This window comes from Scyliorhinus torazame, chromosome 1, assembly GCF_047496885.1.
Source record: "Scyliorhinus torazame isolate Kashiwa2021f chromosome 1, sScyTor2.1, whole genome shotgun sequence".
In the NCBI taxonomy this organism is placed as follows: Eukaryota; Metazoa; Chordata; class Chondrichthyes; order Carcharhiniformes; family Scyliorhinidae; genus Scyliorhinus; species Scyliorhinus torazame.
The window spans coordinates 287,583,060-287,607,889 of NC_092707.1; the positions used below are offsets into that span (position 1 = coordinate 287,583,060).

At 46.4% G+C, this 24,830-nt stretch overlaps 1 protein-coding gene across 2 annotated transcripts in view; it reads left to right on the plus strand.

The window, feature by feature from the left end:
- Positions 1-3,124: 3,124 nt before the first annotated feature.
- sertad2b (SERTA domain containing 2b) overlaps positions 3,125-24,830 on the plus strand; it is a 132,794-nt gene continuing 111,088 nt past the window's right edge. The window contains exons 1-2 of one of the 2 annotated variants that reach the window (XM_072507077.1): positions 3,125-3,361; positions 9,394-9,450. The gene's annotated coding sequence lies outside the window, so the exon portion shown is untranslated. The remainder of the gene's footprint in view (positions 3,362-9,393; positions 9,451-24,830) is intronic. The other variant, XM_072507069.1, reaches the window with a different exon arrangement.

Genomic DNA, 24,830 nt, shown 5'->3' on the forward strand with positions numbered 1-24,830 from the left:
CCCTTCAAACCACCTGTAACAAACTGGCAGAAACAGTTCCAAGCCACCTGTAACAGACATGCAGGAACACCACCAACCACATGTAACAGACAGACAGACAGAAACATCTTCCAAACCCCCTGTAACAAACATACACCCTCCAAACCCCCATAACAGACAGACAGGCACAGAATCACCCTCCAAACTGCCTGTAACAGACAGAAATACACACCAAACCATTGTAACGGACAGACAGAAACATCCTCAAAGCTCCCTGTAACCAACAGGCAGAAACCTCCTGTATCAAACAGGCAGCAGCCCCCTCCCATGTATCATACAGGCAGAAATGCCCTCCAAACCACCTGTAACAGACAGACAACAGCACAATCCAAACTCCCTGTAACAGACAGACACAGAAGCATCCTCCAAACCCATCCAAGAGACAGGCAGAAGCACCCTCCAAACCCCCTGTAACAAAGAAGCAGAAACACCCTCCAAACCACCTGTGCAAACAGGCAGAACCACCCTCCAAACACTGTGTCACACCAGACAAAAACAGAGGGTTTCTCTGCAACAAACAGGCAGACACACCCTCCAACCCTACTGTAACAAACTGACTGAAACTCTCTCCAAACCCCCTCTAACAAACAGCCAAACTCCCTTATAACTGCCTGTAATAGACAGAAATACCCACCGAACCCCCTGTAACGGACAGACACAAGCACACACCAAACCCCCTGTAACAAATATCCAGAAACACCCTCCAAATCCTATGTAACACCAGACCAAAACCCTTCAAACCCTTCATAACAAACTGGCAGAAACACCCTCCAGGTCCTCTGTAACAGACAGACAAAGAAACACCCTCCAAACCACCTGTAACAGACAGACATAAACACACACCATACCCCTATTAATGGTCAGACAGAAGCACTCTCCAAACCCCATAACAAACATGCAGAAGCACTCTCCAAACCCCCTGTAACAAACAGGCGGAAACACCCTCCAAACCCATGTAACAAACAGGCAGAAACACCCTCCAAACGGCCTGTAACTGACAGACACAGAAACACTCTCCAAACCCATGTAACAAACAGACAGAAACACCCTGCAAACTACCTGTAACAAACAGGCAGAAACACCCTCCAAAACACCTGTAACAGGCAGACAACAGCACACGCCAAACTCCCTGTAATGGACAGACACAGAAGCACCCTCCAAAACCATGTAAGAGACAGGCAGAAACACCCTCCAAACCACCTGTAACAAAGTCAGAAACACCATCCAAACCACCCGTGACGGACAGACACAAAAACATCCTCCAAATGCCTTGTAACAAACAGACAGAAACCCCCTGTAACAAACAGGCAGAAACACCCTCCAAATCCTATGTCACACCAGACAAAAAACCTCCAAACCCTTCATAACAAACTGGCAGAAACACCCTCCAACTCTACTGTAACAAATTGACTGAAACTCTCTCCAACCCCCGTTACAAACAGCCAAACCCCCTCCAAAACACAGAAACACCTACCGAACCCCCTGTAACAGTCAGATAGAAACATACACCAAACCCCTTGTAACGGACAGATAGAAACACCCTCCAAACCCATGTAACAAACAGGCAGAAATACCCTCCAAACTGCCTGTAACTGACAGACACAGAAATACCCTCCAAACCCATGTAACAGACAGGCAGAAACACCCTGCAAACTACCTGTAACAAACAGACAGAAACAACCTCCAGACACCCTGTAACAGACAGACAGACACAGAAACACCCACTAAACCATCTGTAACAGACAGACATAAACACACAGCAAACGCCTTGTACATGACAATCGGAAACGCCCTCCAAACCATCTGTAACAAATGGGCAGAAACACCCTTCAAACCACCTGTAACAAACTGGCAGAAACAGTCCCAAGCCACCTGTAACAGACATGCAGGAACACCACCAACCACATGTAACAGACAGACAGAAACATCCTCCAAACCCCTTGTAACAAACATACACCCTCCAAACCCCCATAACAGACAGACAGGCACAGAATCACCCTCCAAACTGCCTGTAACAGACAGAAACACACACCAAACCATTGTAACGGACAGACAGAAACATCCTCAAAGCCCCCTGTAACCAACAGGCAAAAAAACCCTGTATCAAACAGGCAGCAGCCCCCTCCCATGCATCATACAGGCAGAATTGCCCTCCAAACCACCTGTAACAGACAGACAACAGCACAATCCAAACTCCCTGTAACAGATAGACACAGAAGCACCCTCCAAACACCTTGTAACAAACAGACAGAAACCCCCTCCAAACCCTCTGTAACAAACAGGCAGAACCCCCCCCCCAAATTCTATGTAACATCAGACAAAAACCCTCCAAAACAAACTGGCAGAAACACCCTCCAACTCTACTGTAACAAACTGACTGAAACGCTCTCCAACCCCCCTGTTACAAACAGCCAAACCCCCTCCAAAACACAGAAACACCTACCGAACCCCCTGTAACAGTCAGATAGAAACACACACCAAACCCCATGTAACAAACATGCAGAAACACCCTCCAAACCCTCTGTAACAAGCAGACAGAAACACACACACCAAGCCCCCTGCCACGGACAGACAGAAACAACCTCCCCCCCGCCCCCGGTAACAAACATGCAGAAAGACCCTCCAAACCCTCTGCAACAGCCGGGCACAGAAACACCTCCAAACCCCATGTAATAGACAGGCAGAAACACCCTCCAAACCGCCTGTAACGTACAGCCAGAACCACCCTTCAAACACCCTGTGACAAGCAGACACAGAAAAACCTCCCCCTGCAATAGACACCCTCCAAACCCTCTGTAACAAACATGCAGAACCATCATTATTTATTTCCTTATCTATTTTTATCTCTCTATTTCTCTGACACTTTCCACTTTTCCAACAATTTTACCAGTGGGGAGGGGAGGGGGTTATTTGCATGGCCCCGATCCTATTGGCTGCCTGTGAGTGCAGGCTGCTGATAGGCCGGTAGTGTGTGTAGGAGGCGGGGCCGGGAGGCAGGGTGGAGCCAATGGGCTCTTGCGCAGTCCATCAATCAGCGAGCTGTCTTTGGGCGGCCGCTGCGCTCATTCTGAGCCTGTGGCTGGGGCTGGGGCTGGGGCTGGGGCTGGGAGAGGCTGTGGGCAAGTTGCTGTGAGCAGACACCCTGATCCAGACAGCGGCTCAGCAATGGGATAGCCCCGCATACACTCAGCTCTGGGACCAGCAAAGCTGCACCAGATTCCGTTCCAAATATTTTAGATTGATTATAAAGTGGATCAGGAACCCCACCCCTTCTCCCCGGAAGACTTCCTCCTCGGGCTGGACGCAGAGTTGCCAGTAACGGGTAAGTTGTTGTGAATGTCATAGTGCCGGGGGGGGGGGGGAAGAGGTAGTAGCGAGGGAGTGGGGGTCCGGGATCCCCCCCCAGACACATATCCACAGGGCGATTGATCACCCATGGCTGTTTGATTTGGTAGCCAGAGGCAGTAAGTTGGGGGTGTGAAATGCAGAGTGGGATATCGGGTGGGAATGCTGCTGGAGGCTATCTCTGATCCCAGCCAGGGAGAGGGACAAGCTTTTTGCAGCTGCGATTGGACGATTTAATCCACTTGTCGCACTTTCACAGACCCAGTCCTCGCGCTCTGTTTCCCTTCAAACCCTTCCTGCGGCTCCTAACTGCGAGACTGAACGGGCGACCCGTTAAGTTGGTCATTTTACTCTGCTGTGTGCGTTGAGTTAAATTCTAACCTTTAACATTTGGGGAAACGGGTGGTTTGATTCCTTTACGATTGTTTAAAAGGAGGGTTAAGAGTCCTTGTAAATCCTTGTTGAAGGAAGTTCGACGAATGTTGCCACTGAATTGAAAGGGGAGTTCCGCTTTGCTTCTGTACTGATGAACAGTTTGATGTGTGTTTTTTTAATCCAAGACTGTGTGACTGGAGACAATGGGTCAGATAAAGTGTAGTTCAGGGAGCAACATGTTTCCAAGTTGAAGCCTCAAAGAGGGATGGTAAAACAATTGACAGTAGCTCAGTTCGTTTACCAAGACTGCTCCATTTCAGCAGTGCTAACTGATATTGTATTATAATAGTCTAATGATTAATTGAATATCTATACCAATTTCCTGTGTGTCAGTCATTAACATGGTAACATGTCAATACTGAGTATGCATTGGTTCACTTTTGAAGAACTTTTTCTCAATCAAATAAGTTGTCAAGTAACAAACTTGAGAAACCATTTTAACCCACAGTGGGGTACTGATCTTCTATTTAAAAATAAACTTCTAGGTAGCTGAGAATATTCCTGTTTTCAAATATTTTGTAGAGAGTTGACTCAACAGTATTCAACTCTTGCCCAGTTATTTAATATGAGCCAACCTTTTTCACTGTATCAGTTAGGGCATCCAGTCTAGTCCTGGTCAACAGATCTCTGACTACGTCCAATACTAATTTTTAAAAAATAATCTTTGTTGTCACAAGTAGGCTTACATTAACACTGCAATGAAGTTACTGTGAGAATCCCCTAGTCGCCACAGACCGGTGCCTGTTCGGGTACACTGAGGGAGAATTCAAAATGTCTAAATTACCTAACAGACAGTCTTTCGGGACCTGTGGGAGGAAACCGGAGCACCCAGAGGAAACCCACGCAGACACAGGTAGAACGTGCAGACTCCGCACAAGTGATCCAAGCTGGGAATCAAATCTGGGACCCTGATACTGCTAACCACTGTGCTACGGTGCTGCCCACTATGTCTGTTTGTCCATATCTCTTTTGCTTCAACCTATCCCTGGTCTTCTATTCTGCTCCTCCTCCTCTGCCCCCTTTCGCACTATATCATTCTGTACATTTCTATCTTGCCAGTTCTGTAGAAGGGTCATTTAGATCTGAAACATTAACTCTTGTTTCTCACTACAGATGCTGCCAGACCTGCTGAGTTTATCCAGCATTTTCAGTTTTTATTTCCAATACTTTGTCACCATCCCATGCTAGGTCCTCAGATTGGCCTCCCTGTGGAACAGCCACTGTGCCCTCTGATGTGAATGTAACTTTTCAGATAAATCCATTGGAGGTGCTTCATGTTGGGGGGTGCATTTGAGTGGGGAACTAACTGTTCCACAAAGCCACACTCTTCTCCTCCCCTCCCGCCCCCGCCCCCAGCCAGAGCTGGTAAAGAACTTTTACCTTGTGTGCAGCTGAGATGATTAATTCCTCTTCAAGATGCATATTGTCCAGTCATTACACCCCTGTACATCTCTACAGCAGATCTTCCTAGTTGAAGAAGTATCAGGGTGGAATATCCCCTATAGAGGGTAAAAATTGTAGAAAAGTTTTGACTCCATCAATCCACTTCAGTATATTATCTGAGAAATTCTGATTTAGTTAGTTGTAATATATCATGTGATTCAAACCCATTTGAGCTTAACTTAACAGTTGTCACCAGAAGCAAATCCCTTATAATGCAGCTTTTTAATTCACTTTAATTTTGGACGTCTACCACCTTGAATCAGGTGGTTTGATAATCTGATTAATTCCGTAATTTCTGATCTGGATGTTACCCTCTGGCATCATCCAAAAACACAGTGTCAGTTTTCACATGTATGCTGATGATATCCAGCTCTGCCAGACCACCACCTCTCTTAACATTACCTCCCACACCGCCCTCCTCTCCCCACTAAATTGTCAGTCTGCTTGTCCGAAATCCAGTACTGGATGAGTGGAAATTTTCTGATTAAATATTGGAAGACTGAAGCCTTCGTCTTTGGTCCCCACTACAATCTCCCTCTCCCTAACAAACTCTGATGTTGAGCCAGACTGTTCACAGCCAGGGTGTCATATTTAACCTCCAGATAAGGTTGTGACCACATATTGGTGTCATCATTAAGACCACCTCTGAACTCTTCACCTGTCTCGGCTCAATTACTGGTCAAATCATCATCTATACCTTTGTTACTTCCCGACTTGCCTATTGCAATGCATTCCTGGCTGATTCACCATTAGTTGCCGTACCTTCAGCTGCTGGATCCTAAGCTCTGGAATTCCCTTCCGAAACCTCTCTGTCTCACTCTTCTCCTTTAAGATGCTCCTTAAAACCAACTCTTTGACCAAGATTTTGCTAACCTGCCCTAGAAACATAGAAAATAGGAGAAGGCCATTCAGCCCTTCGAGCCTGCTCCGTCATTCGTTGTGATCATGGCTGATCATCCAACTCAGTAGCCTGTTCCCGATTTTCCCCCCATAACCTTTGATCCCTTTAGCCCCAAGAGCTATATCTAACTGCTTCTTGAAAACACACAAGGTTTGGCCTCCACTACTTTCAGTGGTTGAGAATTCCCCAGGCTGACCACTCCTCATCTCAGTCCCAAATGGTTTACCCTGAGTCCTTGGACCATGACCCCTGCTCCTGGACACCCCTCCATTGGAAACATTCTTCCTGCATCTGCCCTGTCTAGTCCTTTTAGAATTTTATAGGTTTGTATGACATCCCCTTCCTCATTCTTCTGAACTCCAGCGAATATAATCCTAACTGACTCAATCTGTCCTCGTATGTAAGTTCCACCATCTGAGGAATCAGTCTAGTAAACCTTCTCTGCACTCCCTCTAAAAGAAGAATATCCTTCCTCACATAAGGAGACCAAAACTGACACAATGGGCTGTATTCTCCGCTGTTGGGATTCTCCGTTTCGCCGGCAGTCTGGGGATTTCCTGATGGCGTGTGGCTTCCCACAATGGGAAAACTGGTGCGGCGGACGGAGAATCCCACCCAATATTCCAGGTGTGGCCTCACCAAGGCCCGGTATAATTGCAGCAACACATTTCCTGCTCCTGTACTCAAATTCTCTCGCTATGAAGGCCAATCATTTGTCTTCTTTTTTTTTTTTAATTTTAGAGTGCCCAATTCATTTTTTCCAATTAAGGGGCAATCCACCTCGTCTGCACATCTTTGGGTTGTGGGGGCAAAACCCACGCAAACACGGGGAGAATGTGCAAACTCCACACGGACAGTGACCCAGAGCCGGGATCGAACCTGGGACCTCGGCACCGTGAGACAACAGGGCTAACGCACTGCGCCACCGTGCTGCCGCTTTGACTTCTTTACTGCCTGCTGCACCTGCACGCTTACCTTCATTGACTGGTGTACGAAGACATCCAAAACTCGTTGCACATGCCCCTCTCTTAATTCATTGCCATTCAGATAATCTGCCTTCCTGCTTTTGCTACCAAGTGGATAAGCTCACATTATCCAAATTATTCTGCATCTTCCATGCACTTACCCATTCACTTATCTTGTCCAAATCACACTGAAGCATCTTGGCATCCTCCTCACAGCTCACCCTCCCATTCTGCTTCATGTTATCTGCAAATTTGAAGGTATTCCATTTAGTTCCTTCATCTAAATCATTAATATACATTGTGAATAGCTGGAGTCCTAGCACTGATTCCTGTGGTTCCCCACTAGATGCTACCTACAATTTGGAAAAATACCCATTTATTCATACTCTTTGTTTTCTGTCTGCCAACCAGTTTTCCATCCATCTCAATACAATACCCCAATCCCATGATATTTAATTTTACACACTAGACTCTGACGGGGGACTTTGTCCAAATAAACCACATCCATTGGCTCCCCCTAATCAACTCTACTATACATCCTCGAAGAATTCCAGTAGATTTGTCAAGCATGTTTTCCCTTTCGTGGGCGGTGTGGTGGCGCAGTGGTTAGCACTGCTGCCTACGGCGCTGAGGACCCGGGTTTGATCCTGGCCCCGGGTCACTGTCTGGGTGGAATTTGCACATTTTCCCCGTGTCTGCATGGGTTTCACCCCCACAACCCAAAGATGTGCAGGTAGGTGGATTGGCCATGCTAAATTGCCCCTTAATTGGAAAAAGAAAAATTGGATACTCTAAATTTTCCTTTCGTAAATCCATGCTGACTCTATTCGATCCTGCTACAGTTTTCCATGTGTTTTACCATAAAATCTCTTCTAGAATTTTCCCCAGTACCGATGTCAGGCTGACTGGTCTATAATTCCCTGTTTTCTCTTTACCTCCCTTTTTAAATCGTGGGATTACATTAGCTACCCTCCAATCTGTAGGAACTATTCCAGAGTCTAGAATCCTGGAAGATGACCACTAATGCATCCACTATTTCTAGGGCTAGTACTTTGGGATGTATATTATCAGGACTTGTGGAGAACGTACAAAGGCCGAATTGAACCCGGATCCCTGACGCTATGAGGCAGCAGTGCTAGCAACTGTCACCGTGCCGTCCTTTATGCCAAGAAAGGACCTGAAATATTTTAAAGCTAACCTTTTACCTCTCCATGTTAATTAAATAATGGGTATGCAGGGGTAAGTGGAAAACAATCATCTGGTTTGGTGCATTTAGAAGATGGTTAGATTCTCTGCCTGCCGAATCTTGACTATTTTAGTTTTTAAACTGGGCTGATATCCCTCAATGGGATTGTTGTCTTTTAATCATTACTGGGTGCCAATTCCACTCTCTTTTATTACAACTATCCTCAGTTTGAACTTTTCTTGCTAAAATGGAGGTTGGAAATTACTTTTCTATAAATATCACATTTGATTTAACTTTTGAATTCAATGATAGGTTTCAGATAAGCAGAAGCTAACTAAAGTTCAGCTAAAACCTGCAGCTCTTTATTAAAAAATAAATCAGAATCAAAGTTTCATTTTGAATATTGTCAATTATTTTAGATGTGATTTTTACCGTTTTTAAATTGCCTTTCCAGGCAAGTTAATACAGTAGATATTGTCCCTTTAAAACAAACATTTGTGGGGTAAAAGCAAATTACTGTGAATGCTGGAATCTGAAGCGAAAGAGAAAATGCTGGAAAATCTCAGCAGGTCTGGCAGCATTTGTAGGGAGAGAAAAGAACTAACGTTTCGAGTCTGATGACTCTTTGTCAAAGCTGACAGTCATTGGACTCGAAACGTTAGCTCTTTTCTCTCCCTACAGATGCTGCCAGACCTGCTGAGATTTTCCAGCATTTTCTCAAACATTTGTGGGGTATTTGTGCTTTGTGAATGAATGTTTGTGATGTGTAGTATAGTCTGATTTCAGCCACCGAATGTGGAGGCTATCCGTGTTCTGTCAGGTATAAGGACTGCAACATTCATAAACTGCTGCTATTCCCGTTTGATGAATGGAATTAACCCATTAGTAATCTCAATATAACTTCTTACAATTGTCTAAACTCTGATTCTACTCCTCTGTGTTCGCATAGTTTGCAGGAATTTAATGTACTCTGGAATTCTCTGTCTGTTCAAGTCATGCCACGTGCAAAGTTTTTGTCTTTTTGGCAACTAAGAGATAAAACATTTATTTTGATTTTTTCTTTTGAAATACTTTGACAGAATGGGATTTCACAGGAAGTCACAGCAGATCCATCAGTGTATAAACCAACATCTGTGGTATGTTCAGCTTTTACCAGTGCTAGTAGCAGACTCTGGGAGAACTGCATTTAAAGTAGGAATCACCACAGTTCAATGTCTTGGTACATTGAACAGAGTTAATTCTCTTTTTGGTGGGCGGGAGGGTGAGGGGAGAGACGTTACAACTTACTGTTTTTATATTTCGAATGTGATAAAACATTCCAAAATATGACTTCACGTTTTAGTCTAATTTTTAACAAGATATAGAAACTGTTTGTGCAGGTAACCTCATCAAGTTTAGAAACTCTTTATGAAGAGTTGGTTGATCAAAGCTCTGGCTATCACTGCTATATCACCCACAGCTGGAGAGTGATAATACTGAAAAAAGTTGTGACAGTATATACAGGGCTAAAATTGGTCTCATGTGGTCTTTTAGCTTTTAAAAACTGTTACCTTTTACAATGCTAATATTATGTATTTGATAAACTATCCATATTCTGGATAGTTTTTTTTAAAAAAATGTATTTATTCAAGGTTTTTCCATAATCTTTTACAAAACACTACAATAGAAAATATAATGCAAAGAAGGCAAAACACTGTGCCAACAAAACAACTTAACCCCAACCAACTAAGAATTTAATAAACAAAAACAAAGCAAAGTAGGGCATCCGCCGCTTACAAATAAAATGAGATCCGCCCCCCCCCCCCCTCCCCCGCGTTGCTGCTGACCTCCACCTAACGCTCCGCGAGAAAGTCAAGGAACGGTTGCCACTGCCTGGAGAACCCCTGCTCAGACCTTCGCAAGGCAAACTTTATCTTCTCCAACCTGAGGAACCCCGCCATGTCATTGACCCAAGCCTCCATGCTTGGAGGTTTCGCGTCCCTCCACATTAACAAGAGCCTTCTCCGGGCTACCAAGGAGGCAAAGGCCAGGACTCCGGCCTCTTTCGACTCCTGCACCCCCGGATCGTCCGATACCCCAAATATCACTATCCCCCAGCTCGGTTTCACCCGAGTGTCCAAGACCTTGGACATAGCCTTTGCAAAGCCCTTCCAAAATTCCGTAAGTGCCAGGCATGTCCAGAACATATGGGCATGGTTTGCTGGGCTCCCTGAACACCTCACGCACATGTCCTCTACCCCCAAAAACCTATTCATTCTCGCCCTTGTCATATGCGCCCGATGTCTGGATAGTTTATTGAGTACATTGATATGTGCATATTGTACAACAGACAAATGATTAATTGAAGCTTGAGATATAGAGGGCTAGAAAATGATTTGGAAAAATAGTTGCCCAGACCTTTGAAGAATGTGTGTTTTCTGCTGTTCGTGAAATGTGACATTTTAACTTGTACCAAGTCTTGCGTCGTAAAGCGCATCTGATGTAGTGATTGTAGCATTGCGAACAACGGAGAATGTTGTTGCTTGAGCAAGTGGATGCAGTTGTTTTCATTAGTGAATAAATGCTCTTGCCATAAAATATTTTGAATGGTCCAATAAACATTTGTAGGATTGAAAAGAGCAAGAGAGAAAATGTTTTTTAAGTAAAAACAGAAAATTCTGGATAAAATCTGCGGAGAGAGAAACAGTTGTTTTGAGTCCAATATGACTCTGCAAAGCTAAGGAGCTGTGTTTGTGGAGGGGGGGTGGAGCCTGAGGAGGTAAATATACATTTGGGTGCCGGGGAAACAATTACAGAGGGCAATACTTGAATGGGTTTGTGTTGGTGTTGTCACTAGCTTCTCCCGGACGGATCTCGCTGCCGTTGTTGTCTCGCGCTCACCTCCGCTTCAGCCGTTCCTCCCGTCTTTCGCCTGGATTCTCCTTGTTCTCTGTTCCTGGAGATGCCACATTTGTTATCGTATCCCATGCCCACCTTCCGGCTGTCATTCCCCCCCCCCCCCCCCCACCTCCCTGGTTCTCCTCTCTTGTTCCCTGACCCTTCCCTCTTCCTCCCCCCCTTCCTCCTCCCCCCCCCTCCCCTCCCCCCCGCTTCTGCCCCCTCCCCCCTCCTGTGATTCGCCTTTCTTTCCTCTTCGGTTTAGCTGTCCCAGGAGCAGCCAGCCACGGGAAAATGAAAGATGGTGTTCAGACATGGGCTTCCTGGGCAATCAAACTTTAACTTGGTTTTAAAAAGACAAGATTGAGGGTAGTTAGAGCTTCCCTGGTTTTGAGAGACTCAAAGCACATTAAGAACATTGAGGTTTTCTCTGCAGCAGCCTCTCTTGGGAAGATTTCAGATTAGAGAGAGTTTTGTAGCGTGGGCCCACGACCACTCAGAACTGAAGGATCGAGACCACCTGGACTCTAATTCATGTAGCTCTCTGGGAGTCATGTGATTGAGGAAATTACAACATCAGTCTCAGTATGACTGGGACCCAGATCTGAGAAGGGGAACAGCATTGACTCATCCACATGGCCAGTAACATTGTTTTACAGTAACTTATTTCAAAGTACAGTAAATTGATTTTGTGCCTATAAGACCTGCATGTTATGTAAAGAATGAAAGAAGGAATCCTTGGCACTTAATTCAAAAGTGAGTTTTCTAATTTTCAAATTGCTGCTTGTTTGCGCTGGAAAACACTTGGGTAGAGCGGGAGAGAGAAACAGACACCAGACTAAACCCTCCAGAGCAAAAAGTGATCTCCACATTAAAAAAAATCAGAACATTGTTTCCTTTAACCTGATGCCAGAGTGACACGTTACCTACAGCTTCCAGTGTCAGAAAGAAAACCGAATGGCAGCAGCATTGAGAGTAGGCACACAAAGAGCTGCGATTGGCAGTAAATTCTGAGATTCAGCATGATCATGTACATTATTTTGAGGTAGATATATGTGTACCTTTGCTTTGCTAAATAATTTGAGCATTAAGATTTGAGTCATTCCTGAAATTTCTAAATTTGGAGAGCAAGTTTATTCAAGTGTTACTGCTGAAAGTGGATCTCAGTGACCAGGGGTGGGATTCTCTGATCTTGAGGCTAAGTGTTGGCGCCATCGGAAACGCCGTCGCGGGGCCCAGCACGACACTAGAGAGGCCCACGCCGCTCCAGCTGCTGATCCCGGCGTCAGCTGGGTGCCGCAGGGTCCACGCATGTGCAGTGGCACCGGCGCCAACGCGTGCATACTCAGTGGCTCCCTTCTCCGCGCCGGCCCCGACGCAACATGGCGTACGGCTACAGGGGCCGGCGCGGAAGAAAGGAGGCCCCCGGCCCGAGAGGCCGGCCCGCCGATCGGTGGGCCCCAATCGTGGGCCAGGCCACAACGGAGGCCCCACCCCCCCAAGCGCCATATGTCCTCAGCGCCATAGACAGCAGTGCAAACCACTGCACCACCATACACCCCCCCTCCCCCCCTTTATATTAGAATCATGACTGCCTTTCAAAAGCACTTCATTGGGGACTTCCGGTGGCTGCTATGCGGGAGTGAGTCGCACATTTGGTGGCTCTCACTCCGGCTGGCTTTTTGGATCTGGTTTCCCAACTTTTCGGAACTTTTGAGCACTAGAAAAGACGGCCACAAAGTTGCTGATTGAAGTGTGCAGAGCTGTATGGAAACAAAGAAGAGCAGAAAGCAGCGAAAGCAGGAAAAGAAGGGGCAGAGACAAAGTGGTGTGGGAGCTGACCCGGGACTAAAGATGGCTGACCGGATTGCGGACCAGCCGATCCAAGCAGCGCTGGACAATATGCTGCAGGTCATAAAAGGAAGTTTTGAAGACATGAAGCGGGATAACTTAGAACCGCTGCAGCAAGCGATGGAGCAAGTGAACCAAAGGTTAGAGGCTCAGGACAAAAAGGTCAAGGAGCTGGAGCAAGTGGGTAAGGAAGAGGCGGATACACAAACGATCGCTGCACTAGAAATAGATGGGTTGAAGGAGCGACAGAGAAAGCTGCTTGACAGAATTGAAGACCAGGAAAACAGAGCCCGCAGACACAATTTGAGAATTATTGGCCTCCCAGAGGGGGCCGAAGGTGCGGACGCCACGACGTTTGTGGCAGACCTGTTGCAGCAGCTGATGGGGGCTAACTCCTTTCCGCGACCGCTGGAGCTGGACGGGGCACACAGGGTGCAGGTGCGGCAGCAGCCCCCCCCGACCAGTGGTGGTCAGGTTCCACAGGTTCACAGACAAGGAGCGGGTCCTTCAGTGGGCAAAGAGTATGAAGAGCTGTACATGGAACAACAATGTCCTGCGCATTTACCAAGACCTGAGTCAGGAGGTGGCCAGGCGGCGAGCAGCCTTGAAAAGAATTAAAGAGATTTTTTTCAAAAAGCACGAAGTTTGGTCTGCCTTTCCCGGTGTGGCTTTGGGTCACGCACCAGAGCCAGCAGTACTACTTTATGGACCCTGATGAGGCGATGGAGTTCGCAAAGGATCGGGGACTGGTGCCAAACTGAGGGCCCACGGACCAAAGTCAGAGTCTGTGTTATTGTCTGTGGGACATCTAGTTTTCTTGGACTGACTTTATATTTTTTGTTGCTTCACAGGTACTTTGTAGTTTTTTTCCGTTTTTGCTCTCTCTCTCTCTCTCTCTCTCTCTCTCTCTCTCTCTCTCTCTCTCTCTCTCTCTCTCTCTCTCTCTTTCTGGTTGTCTTTTTGCTTTTTCTTTGTGTTTTTGTCAGGGAGACTGCTCGAGCAGGACACATCAGGTGGATAGGTGGGGGGATGAGCTCGGGAAAACAATGGGAGCGAGACAAGTGGGCGCCAGAGGGATGAGTCACCGGGCTAGCGGGAAGCTAGTCAAGGGAGTCAGGTGGGGGGGACGCATATAGCCAGTACATGACAGGGGTCGGGTTACAGGGTGTTGTGGGTGGGGGGGGGGGTGAAGTTATTTTGCTGACATGGGAGGGATCTAAACTAGGTAACAGAGTGGAGGTCGGGGGTGGGAGCTGCCAGGAGGCGAACTGGGAGGGGTGTGGCACATGGGCTGGGGGCGGGCCCAAGAAGGGGGATGGTTGATCGGCAAGGTGTGGGGGGGGGGGGGGGGGGGCAGATGCTCTCCAACCAGGCTGATCACCTGGAATGTCAGAGGACTAAACGGGCCAGTCAAGAGGGCGCGTGTGTTCGCGCATTTGCGGGCTCTAAAGGCGGACGTAATCACGCTGCTGGAGACACATCTGAAAGTGACTTCCACTCGGGCTTGGACTTTAAGTCCAGGGGGGTGGCAATCATGATCAATAAACGGGTTCAATTTGAGGCGGAGGGCACAGTTGCTGATGGAGGTGGTAGATTTCTTATGGTCCGGTGTATGCTTGAGGGGGTGAGGGTAGTCCTGGTGAATGTATATGCTCCAAATTGGGACAACACTGACTTCATTAAAAGGGTGCTGGGGAAAATCCCAAACTTAGATTCACGCAAGCTGATCATGGGGTGGGGACTTCAACACGGTCCTCGACCCCGGACTAGACAGGTCATGCTCCAGAACGGGTGGGCTCCCCGCGATGGCAAGGGAACTGAGGGGATTCATGGAGCAGATGGCGGGTGGGGGGGGGCTAGACCCATGGAGAGCCAGACTGCCGACGAGAAGGAAATATTCGTTCTACTCGCATGTTCATAAAGTATACTCTAGAATCAATTTTTTCATCGTGAGCAGGGACTGTGTCGGCGTGGTAAAAAATATGGAGTACTCGGCGATCACCATCTCGGATCATGCCCCACACTGGGTTGATCTGCAGGTCTGCAAAGGGAGCTACCAGCGCCCGCAATGGAGGTTGGACGTAGGATTGCTAGTGGAGGGGGGAGGGGGGTGCGAGAGACTGCGGAAGTGCATGCAGGACTACCTGCAGGTTAATGACACAGAGGAAGTCTCAGCAGCGACCTTGTGGGAGGCGCTGAAGGCGGTGGTAAAGGGGGAGCTGATTTCAATTCGGGCCCACAGAGATGGAACGGACAGAGCGGAGATGGACAGACTGGTCAAGGAGATCCACCGGACAGACAGGGAATACACAGAGGCCCCGAGGGAGGACCTACTTCGAGACAGACGGAGACTGCAGGCCGAGTTGGGAGTGTTGGCCACGAGCAAGGCAGTGGAACAACTCAGGAAGGCAAAGGGTGTGGTCTATGAGCATGGGGAGAAAGCTAGTAGAATGCTTGCGTAGCAACTCAGGAGGAAGGAGGCGGCCAGAGAAATAGGCAGGGTAGTGGGACGGTATGGGGAACAGAGTGGATGACCCGTCAGGACTGAACAAGGTGTTTCAGGAGTTCTATAGCAAGCTCTATACCTTGGAATCCCCTGGGGAGCCGGGGGGGATGAAGCGTTTCTTAGACGGACTGACCTTCCCAAAAGTGGGTCGGGGGCTGGTAGACGGACTGGGGCCCCGATCAGAGCTGAGGAAGTACTGGGGGGCTTGAAGGCCATGCAGTCGGGTATGTCCCCGGGACCGGATGGATTCCCAGTGGAGTTCTACAAAAAGTTCTCGGAGATAGTGGGGCCGGTGCTGACTAGGGTATTTGGCGAGGGACAGAGGGACGCTACCTCCGACGATGTCACAGGCTACCATTTTGCTGATATTAAAACGGGATAAAGGCCCGGAAGCGTGTGGGTAATATAGACCAATCTCCCTGATCAACGTCGACGCCAAAGTCCTGGCTAAGGTCTTATCGCTTAGAATTGAGTTCTGTGTCCTGGAGGTGATCGGGGAAGACCAAACCGGGTTTGTGAAAGGCAGACAGCTGGTAGCCAACTTGAGAAGACTACTCAATGTGATCATGATGCCCCCGGAGGGCAGAGAGGTCGAGGCAGTGGTGGCAATGGACGCCGAGAAGGCCTTTGACCGGGTGGAGTGGGACTATTTGTGGGAGGTACTTGGACGGTTTGGGTTCGGGGACGGCTTAGTTGACTGGGTGACTACTATTGTACCAGGCCCCAAAAGCTAGCGTGAGGGCGAATAGGACAACATCAGAATACTTTAGACTACACCGGGGGACCAGACGGGGATGCCCACTCTCCCCGTTGCAGTTTGCACTGGCCATAGAGCCGCTGGCGATTGCCCTGAGAGCTGCGAGGGGGTGGAAGGGAATGATTAGGGAAGGGGTGGAACACAGGGTATCGCTGTACACGGACGATCTGCTCCTGTACGTATCGGACTCGTGGACTGGGATGGACAGTATACTAGGAATATTGAGAGAATTTGGCAGGTTTTCAAGGTACAAACTGAACATGGCTAAGAGTGAGATGTTTGTAGTGCAGGCGAGGGACCAGGAGAACAGGTTGAAGGGGCTGCCATTTAGGATGGTCGGAGAAAGTTTCCAATACTTAGGGATACAGGTGGCACGAGACTGGGGCAGGCTGCATAAGCTAAATTTGACTAGAGTGGTGGAACAAATGAAGAGCGAGTTCAGGAGATGGGATGCACTCCCGCCATCACTTGCGGGAAGAGTGCAGACGGTAAAGATGACAATCCTCCCAAGATCCCTGTTTATTTTTCAGTGCCTCCTGATTTTCATCCCGCGGTCCTTCTTCAAAAGGGTCAACAAGATTATTATGGGCTTTGTCTGGGCGGGGAAGTCCCCGGGGGTGAAGAAAGAGATGCTTGAGCGGAACCGTAGTGAGGGGAGGCTGGCACTGCCGAACCTCAGCAACTACTACTGGGCGGCTAACATAGCCATGGTAAGGAGTTGGATGGTGGGTACGGGGTCTAGTTGGGGGCGAGTGGAGGCGGCTTCGTGCAGGGGCACCAGTTTGGCAGCCCTGGTCACGGCCCCCCTACCGCCCCCGCCGGCCAGGTACTCCACCAGCCCGGTAGTGGTGGCAGCCCTGTGGATCTGGGGCCAGTGGAGGAAGTATGTAGGGGAGGTGGGAGCATCGGTCTGGTCTCCAATATGCGACAACCACCGATTCGCCCCTGGGGTATGGACAATGGATTCTGCAGGCGGGGGTGGGAAGGTTGGGCGATATGTTCTTGGGGGGGGGAAGCTTCTCGAGCATGAGGGCCTTGGAGGAGAAATTCAGACTAGTCAGAGGTAATGACTTTCGGTACTTGCAAGTGCGTGACTTCATACGTAGACAGGTCCCATCCTTCCCACGCCTCCCGCCAAATGGGATCCAGGACAGAGTAGTGTCTAGAGGAGAGGGGAAAGTCTCGGATATTTACCGTGAACTTATGAAAGGGGAGGAGTCCCAGACAGAGGAACTGAAGCTCAAGTGGGAGAAGGAACTCGGCGAGGAGATGGAGGAGGGGGTATGGCGGAAGCCCCGAGTAGGGTAAATTCAACTGCAACATGTGGTACGCTCAGCCTGATTCAGTTCAAGGTCGACCACTGGGCCCACATGATGGTGGCCCGGATGAGTACATTTTTTGGGGTGGAAGATAAATGTGCTAGGTGTGCGGGAGGGCCAGCGAATCATGTCCACATGTTCTGGGCATGCCCAAAACTTAGGAGATATTGGGAGGGATTTGCAGACGTCATGTCCCAGGTACTGAAAACTAGGGTGGTGATGAGTCCAGTGGTGGGAATTTCTGGGGTCTCGGAAGACCCGGGGTCCAGGAGGAGAGGGAGGCCGACGTCTTGACCTTTGCTTCCCTGGTAGCCCAGTGACGTATACTGCTGGCATGGAGGGACTCAAAGCCCCCAAAGACCAAAGCTTGGCTCTCGGACATGTCGAGCCTTTTCGGGCTGGAAAAAATTAAGTTCGTCTTGAGGGGATCTGTATTGGGGTTCACCCGAAGGTGGCAACCATTCATCGACTTCTTATTATCTCGGATTACCATGTGGTAAAATACCCAAGTGTTCTATAAGTGTCCTATCACGTATAAAGTAGTTTAATAGTGAGCTGATTCGAACAGCAAGTTGCCATGTTTGTGCCAAGTGTACATTTGACTAGTGATAGGCTATGGGAGAACCTAGCTGAACCTCAGCCAAACTGTGTCCATTTTTTCCATTTTAATATTTACAGTTAGTTGGTGGGAGTATATAGAACAGTGTTTTCTATGTTAGTTAATAATTCTGGATTGCAGCATCACAGTGGTACATGCAATAGAGCCTGTTATTAGCAGAACATCTTAATACTGGAAAGGTGACCAGAGCTTTAAGATGCAGCTTTTAGTTGGTATATATCTTCAGGAAATGTCTAAACCTGAAGAAACAAAATGAACTGCAACAAACACTAAAATTGTCAAATTATACGTTTTGATGAAAACAGAGGGAAGTAATTTTCAAAAAAACACGGCCTCTCTGAAATATTGACGTTGGCCATTATAGCAGTTCCTACGTCTCTTGGTTTAGAAGTATGCAGGTGGAATACAGTACTCTATACGGTAAGAATAAATCTGTCTGTTTGGAGAGTAAAGGATCTTGTTATATATTTCATAAACCATTCAGCAGTATTTTAAGAGCCCATTCCCTTCTTGACTGATGGCTAACTTTTATAGAACACTTGGATATTTTACCACATGGTAATCCGAGATAATAATCCAGATACAAAGACATACTTGCCTTTATATAACATCTTTCACATCCTCTGTACATCTGAAAGTGCTATGCAGCCAATGAAGTGCTTTTGAAAGGCAGTCGTGATTCTAATATAAGGGGGGGGGCGGTACGGTGGCGCAGTGCTGACTACGGCGCTGAGGACCCGGGTTTGATCCCGACCCCGGGTCTCTGTGCAAACTATCACAGTGTCTGCATGGGTTTCACCCCCAAAGCCCAAAGATGTGCAGGTGTGGTGGATTGGTCGCGCATATTTGCCCCTTTATTGGGAAAAAAATAATTGGCTACTCTAAATTTATTTTTTTAAATGATGCTAATATAGGAGTCTTGTTAATATTTGAACGGTAAGCTCTGCTCCTGGTGTCTAACTGGTTGACAGGAGTTCAGTCCAACCCCTGCAAAGGATGGGCCCCTCTTTTGAACCCTAGCCAATAGTAACCTGAAGCGTTTTGTTTTCTGGAATATAATTTTGCTGAGCCATGGTTTAGGGAGCATCAGTTAAATATATCCTTGGTACAAAACCAGCGTTATTATTTAAGAATGGAATGTACTGCAGCAGATTCCCATGGTGCCCTGTAATAGTAATTTTCAGACCGCTCACAGTTATTTTCTTATATCTGAATAAACAATAGGTTCACAATAAGTAAGTTTGTATCATTCACCGATTTCTGTTGGTCAGAGATGGCTGATACCATACTGCATGAAGTTTAGGATGATTCTTTTTCCCAGCTCCTGCTTTACTAATTGTACCAAATCAACCCTCCTTTTTAAAAAAAAATGTCACAACACCAGTCAAAGTCAGCCTTGCCCATTCACCAGCGGTGTGTTTGGTGGATGTGCGTTCTGGTGGAGGACTGTTCCGGGACTGCCGGAGTAAATCTTGTTTGAGATGGCACACATCATGGCAATGCAGCATTGGCACCCTATGTCCTCTTGGGAGCATCTTATTAAACAAACAAGAGCATCTTCCTATGTGGAAGGTATCTCAATAATTGGTCTGAGTAATGTTTAAAACATTTTACTAAAAAGGAACAATCTTCATTTCTTCAGCTCCTCAAGGTTTTAATTTCATTTTAGCTATGAGTGATAATTTTGGTATGGAATGGAGTTTTATACTTGGGGACTGGTTTTAAAACTATAATGGGAACAAATATTTGATTTGGTCTCAAAAGTATTTTTCTCTTGTTGGATTGATAGTTTACACTGCGTCATTTAAACTACCATTAACGTACACATTATGATGCATGCTGTCCCTTGTTGCAATGACACTAATCAAACATTTTCTTGGCTGTGGTTACGAATAGTAATGTAAAGTTAGATTTTAGATTTATTGTAATTTCAATCTAAATCGATATTGAGGTGACTAGATTTTAGTAATTCTTTTCACACATGTTCCCATCAAATGTGAAAAATACATTGATTTGTGATTTGACAGCTTTTTGAGTTTAATATTGCTGGTGTCTAGGAAGATCTTTAAGGGTAGTATTAGGGAAGGCAATGCCTTTTAGCTAATATTACACCAAGTGCATTGGCACAACATTTAAAAGGTAATTTTTCCTTCAGCCTAATATGGTATCCACTAATATGGTAAATAAGCTGAGACAGATACAATATCTGCCAACGCTGTCTGTCTATTGACTTGCATGAAAAATGAATACTTGGACTAGATACCTGAGGTGGAGGCTGTGAAAACCTGTGGGATCGTACTCTTCGTTCGTTCGAGGGGGTATAGTTTATCAGCTGCTGAGGTTTACAGTTTACACTGAAGTCAGTGGAAGTGGAATCAGACAGTTGCAAAGTTTATTAACTCCAGAAAGCAATGACTGCAGGTACGATCCCAGTTGCTGTTATAACTGGACAGGAAGGTCCCAGAATGGAACTCTAGGTCAAAAGATGTAACTTTTACTTTATTTTAATTAAAATGTGGAGGAACAGAGTCATGGAAAAAAAGCATTTATTAAACATGAAAACATTTTTTAGGATCCAATATGCCGTTACTCCCCTCTTACCTTAACAATTATACATCAGTTTTAGGATTGACACACCTTACAAAGTACATCTTAATCTACAATGGTCACATTAACACAAGTCCCTTTTAAGCACACAAGGTGACAGTGGTCAAATACACATTCCATCCTGAACCCCAAGTGAATGTCTGTGGATGTCTCCTCCCCAGATGATTGTCATATGAGCATTTCTAAATTCAACTCCTAAAAACACACTTTTAAAATCTTCTCACAATAATGCTTTTCCTTTGCAGTTTACTGTCCGCAATGACTCTTTTAAACAGAGCTTCTCTTAACAGCAAATCCAGTCCAGGATTTTACTCCAACCCCTTTAGGATTTCTTTGTCTTGGCTGCTGTACAAACTGCTCACAATTATTTTAACTCTCAATCCCAGACTGTAGTAAAATGACATCAAATGTTCCATTTAATTTTTAATAATCTTTATTGTCACTAGTAAGCTTATATTAACGCTGCAATGAAGTTACTGTGAAAATCCCCTAGTCACCACATTCCGGCGCCTGTTCGGGTACACGGAGGGAGAATTCAGAATGTTCAAATTATCTCACATCACGTCTTTTGGGACTTGTGGGAGGAAACTGGAGCACCCGGAAGAAACTCGCGCAGACACAGGGAGAACGTGCAGACTCCGCACAGACAGCGACCCAAGCCAGGAATCGAACCTGGGACCCTGGTGCTGTGAAGCTACAGTGCTAACCGCTGTGCTATCGTGCTGCTCTTCTGAAGTCTCTGGAGTCTGCTGTCCCACTTCAAATCTAGTTACTGGAATTGTCTCTAACTCAGAACACTTTGTTTACTCTTCCTTGAATTATTTACTTTCCCTTGAATTCTGCTGAACAATACCTTGGTCTATGTTCTCTTAACTTAAAATCATCTCAATAAATTATTTCTGTCCCAATTCCCTGGTTACTTGGATTGTGTCTTGTTCCTTAGGAAGCCTGCAACTTTGCAACTCTCTTGTCCTGCCCAGCTTCTCCTGGCAGAGTTCAGAGCTGTTTGCTCCCCAGTGTCCTGTCTCCATCTGCAATCAAATTAGTTAAACTAAAACTTAAACGTGTCTCTACCTTACATGACCCCACTTGCTAAGCAACCACTTCTGGTGTATTTACACTTCACGCCGTAGCCCTCTCTAAGCATAATAGAATCACAGTTGGAAGTAAAACCAACCTCCACACAAGCAAGCACTTTTGTCCAGCATGACTGTAACTATATGTTTTACCCTTCCAGGCATGCAAACGTTAAATTAAACCCACTTAAAGCTGCACCTTATTTGGGAGATCACTGCAGGAGCGGCTGCATTTTCACAAGCTCTGGTCTGCTCATCTTTCAATCTTTGTTTTTATCCTCGTGCAAGTCTCTTTTATGTCTTTTTTGGGTTTACATGGCTTTTACTATGCACCAAGATGTGTTGGTCAGTATTTTGAGATGTGACAATATGCTTTAATCCTCATTGATTCATGGTGGCTGGAGGGAGTTGGAGAGGGGCTTTGCCTTTGGCGCAGCTGCCTTTGAGAAGTTTCCCGCCCTGACGATATGTTGCACACTGAGGGATGATGGCTGCTAGCAGTGAAAGCAATCCATCCGATAGTCTTGGCTCTGTATAGCAGGATGTTAATGCCCAATTTCAAGAGTTGCGAAGCGTCTTAATGGAGGCAGTCGCAGCACAAGAGGAAGTTCTTATAGCTGCAAAAGCACTGTCTCTGGTGGAAACCCACCTCCGCATGGTTGAGTTCCTGTTGCGTGGCCTATTGTCCATCCTGAGGAATACAGGTGAGGACAAGGGGGAGCCGGTGAAGACCCCGGTCGAGCCTGTTGTCTCTGGTGAGGTAGTGGAGAAGTTCCCAACCGAGTTGGAGAACTGGTGTCATGTTTCAGGAATCTTAATCCGGAGCTGGGCAGCTCAAATTCAGAGCACATTTTTTGAAAACAAATATATTCTTAGAAACATAGAAAATAGGAGCAGGAGGAGGCTATTCGGCTCTTTGAGCCTGCTCCGCCATCGCCATCCATTCTGATCATGGCTGATCATCCAACTCGGTAACCTGTTCCTGCTTTCCCCCCCATATCCTTTGATCCCTTTAGCCCCAACTGTTTTGGCCTCAACTGCTTCATGTGGTAATGAATTCCCTGGCTCATCACTCTTTGGATGAAGAAATTTCTCCTCATCTAAGTCCTAAATGGTTTATCCCGTATCCTCATACTGTGACCACTGGTTCTGGAGTCCCCCATCATCTGTGTTACGGATGCCTGGTCAGATCCCAACAGTGGATAAGATACTGGACCAGACCTGCAACATTTTGTTTTATTTTTAAGACTGCGGAAAGATCGATTCGCTCCAGGGATGATTGCATAAGAAATGGGGCTTGGTTATTTTTACAATCAAAACTTTACAAAAACAAAAGAAAAACAATATTTAAATATCAAACCTAACAAGACTAGCTAACATGTATCTCTTAACCCTAACACACAATTTCCCATTAAACAGCATGTAAAGTAAACATACAGCTCTCAACTCCACTCTTGCATGCTGGCAAAAATGAAACTTGCATTTACAGAACATATTCCTGCTGTTAGCGAATCACCTTGGATGAATAGAGGTATCCTGTTTATTCCCATTAATGAATTTAATTCTGAATGGGACAATGTAACTCAGGCCAGGTGTGGGCATATACCTCTGATTCAGTTTTACCCTCAGTTGGTTAACCTCTAAATTGCCCACTATGTCTTCGATCCCATTTCCAGATCCAATTTCCTAACATCTCCCGATCATGACATCTAGAACATCCTTGCTGCATCTACCCTATCTAGTCCTGTTAGAATTTTATAGATTTTTATGAGATTTCCTCCCCCTCATTCTTCTAAACTCCAGCGAATATAATCCTAACTGACTTGATCTCTCCTCAGTCCCATCATCCTAGGAATCAGTCTGGTAAACCTTCTCTGCACTCCCTCTGAAAGCAAGAATATTCTTACTCAGATGAGGAGACCAAAACTGCACACAATATATCAGGTATAGTCTCACCAAGGTCTTATATAATTCCAGCAAGACATTCCTGCTCCTGTATTTGAATCCTCTCGCTATGAAGGGCAACCATTTGCCACCTTTACCGCCTGCTTCACCTACATGTTTACCTTCAGTGACTGGTATGCAAGAACACATCGGTCTCGTTGCACATCCCCTTCTCTCAATCTATAGCCATTTAGATAATCTGCCTTCATGTTTTTGCTACCGAAATTGATAACCTCGCGTGTATCCAAATTATACTGCATCTGCCATGCATTTGCCCACCCACTCAACTTGTCCAAGTCACACTGAAGCATCTCTGCATTCTCCTCACCGCTCACCTTCCCACTCTGATTCATTTCATCTGTAAATTTGGAGATATTACATTTAGTTCCCCCATATAAATCATTAGTATACATTATGAATAGCTGGGGTTCTAGCACTGATCCCTGTGGTAGCCCACTAATTGCTGCCTACCATTTGGAAAAAGACTTGTTTATTCCTATTCTTTGTTTCCTGTCTGCCAACCAGTTTTCTATCCATCTCGGTCGCCAAACTACCCCCAATCCCATGCCCAGGCTTGGGCTGACAAGTGGCAAGTAACATTCGTGCCTCACAAGTGGCAGGCAAAAACCATCTTGATTAAGACCGAATCAAACAATCGCCCTTTGACATTCAATAGCATTACCATCACGGAATGCCCCACTACCAACATCCTGGGGGTTACCATTGACCACAAACTGAACTGGACTAATCATGTAAATGCTGTGGCTACAAGAACAAGTCAGAGACTAGGAACCCTGCGGTGACCCCCCCAAAGCCTGTTCACCACCTAAGGCACAAGTCAGGGGTGTGATGGAATACTCCCCACTTGCCTGGATGAGTGCAGCTCCAAAAGCACTCCAGAAGCTCAACACCATCCAGGACAAAGCAGCCGCTTGAATGGCGCCCCTTCCACAAACATTC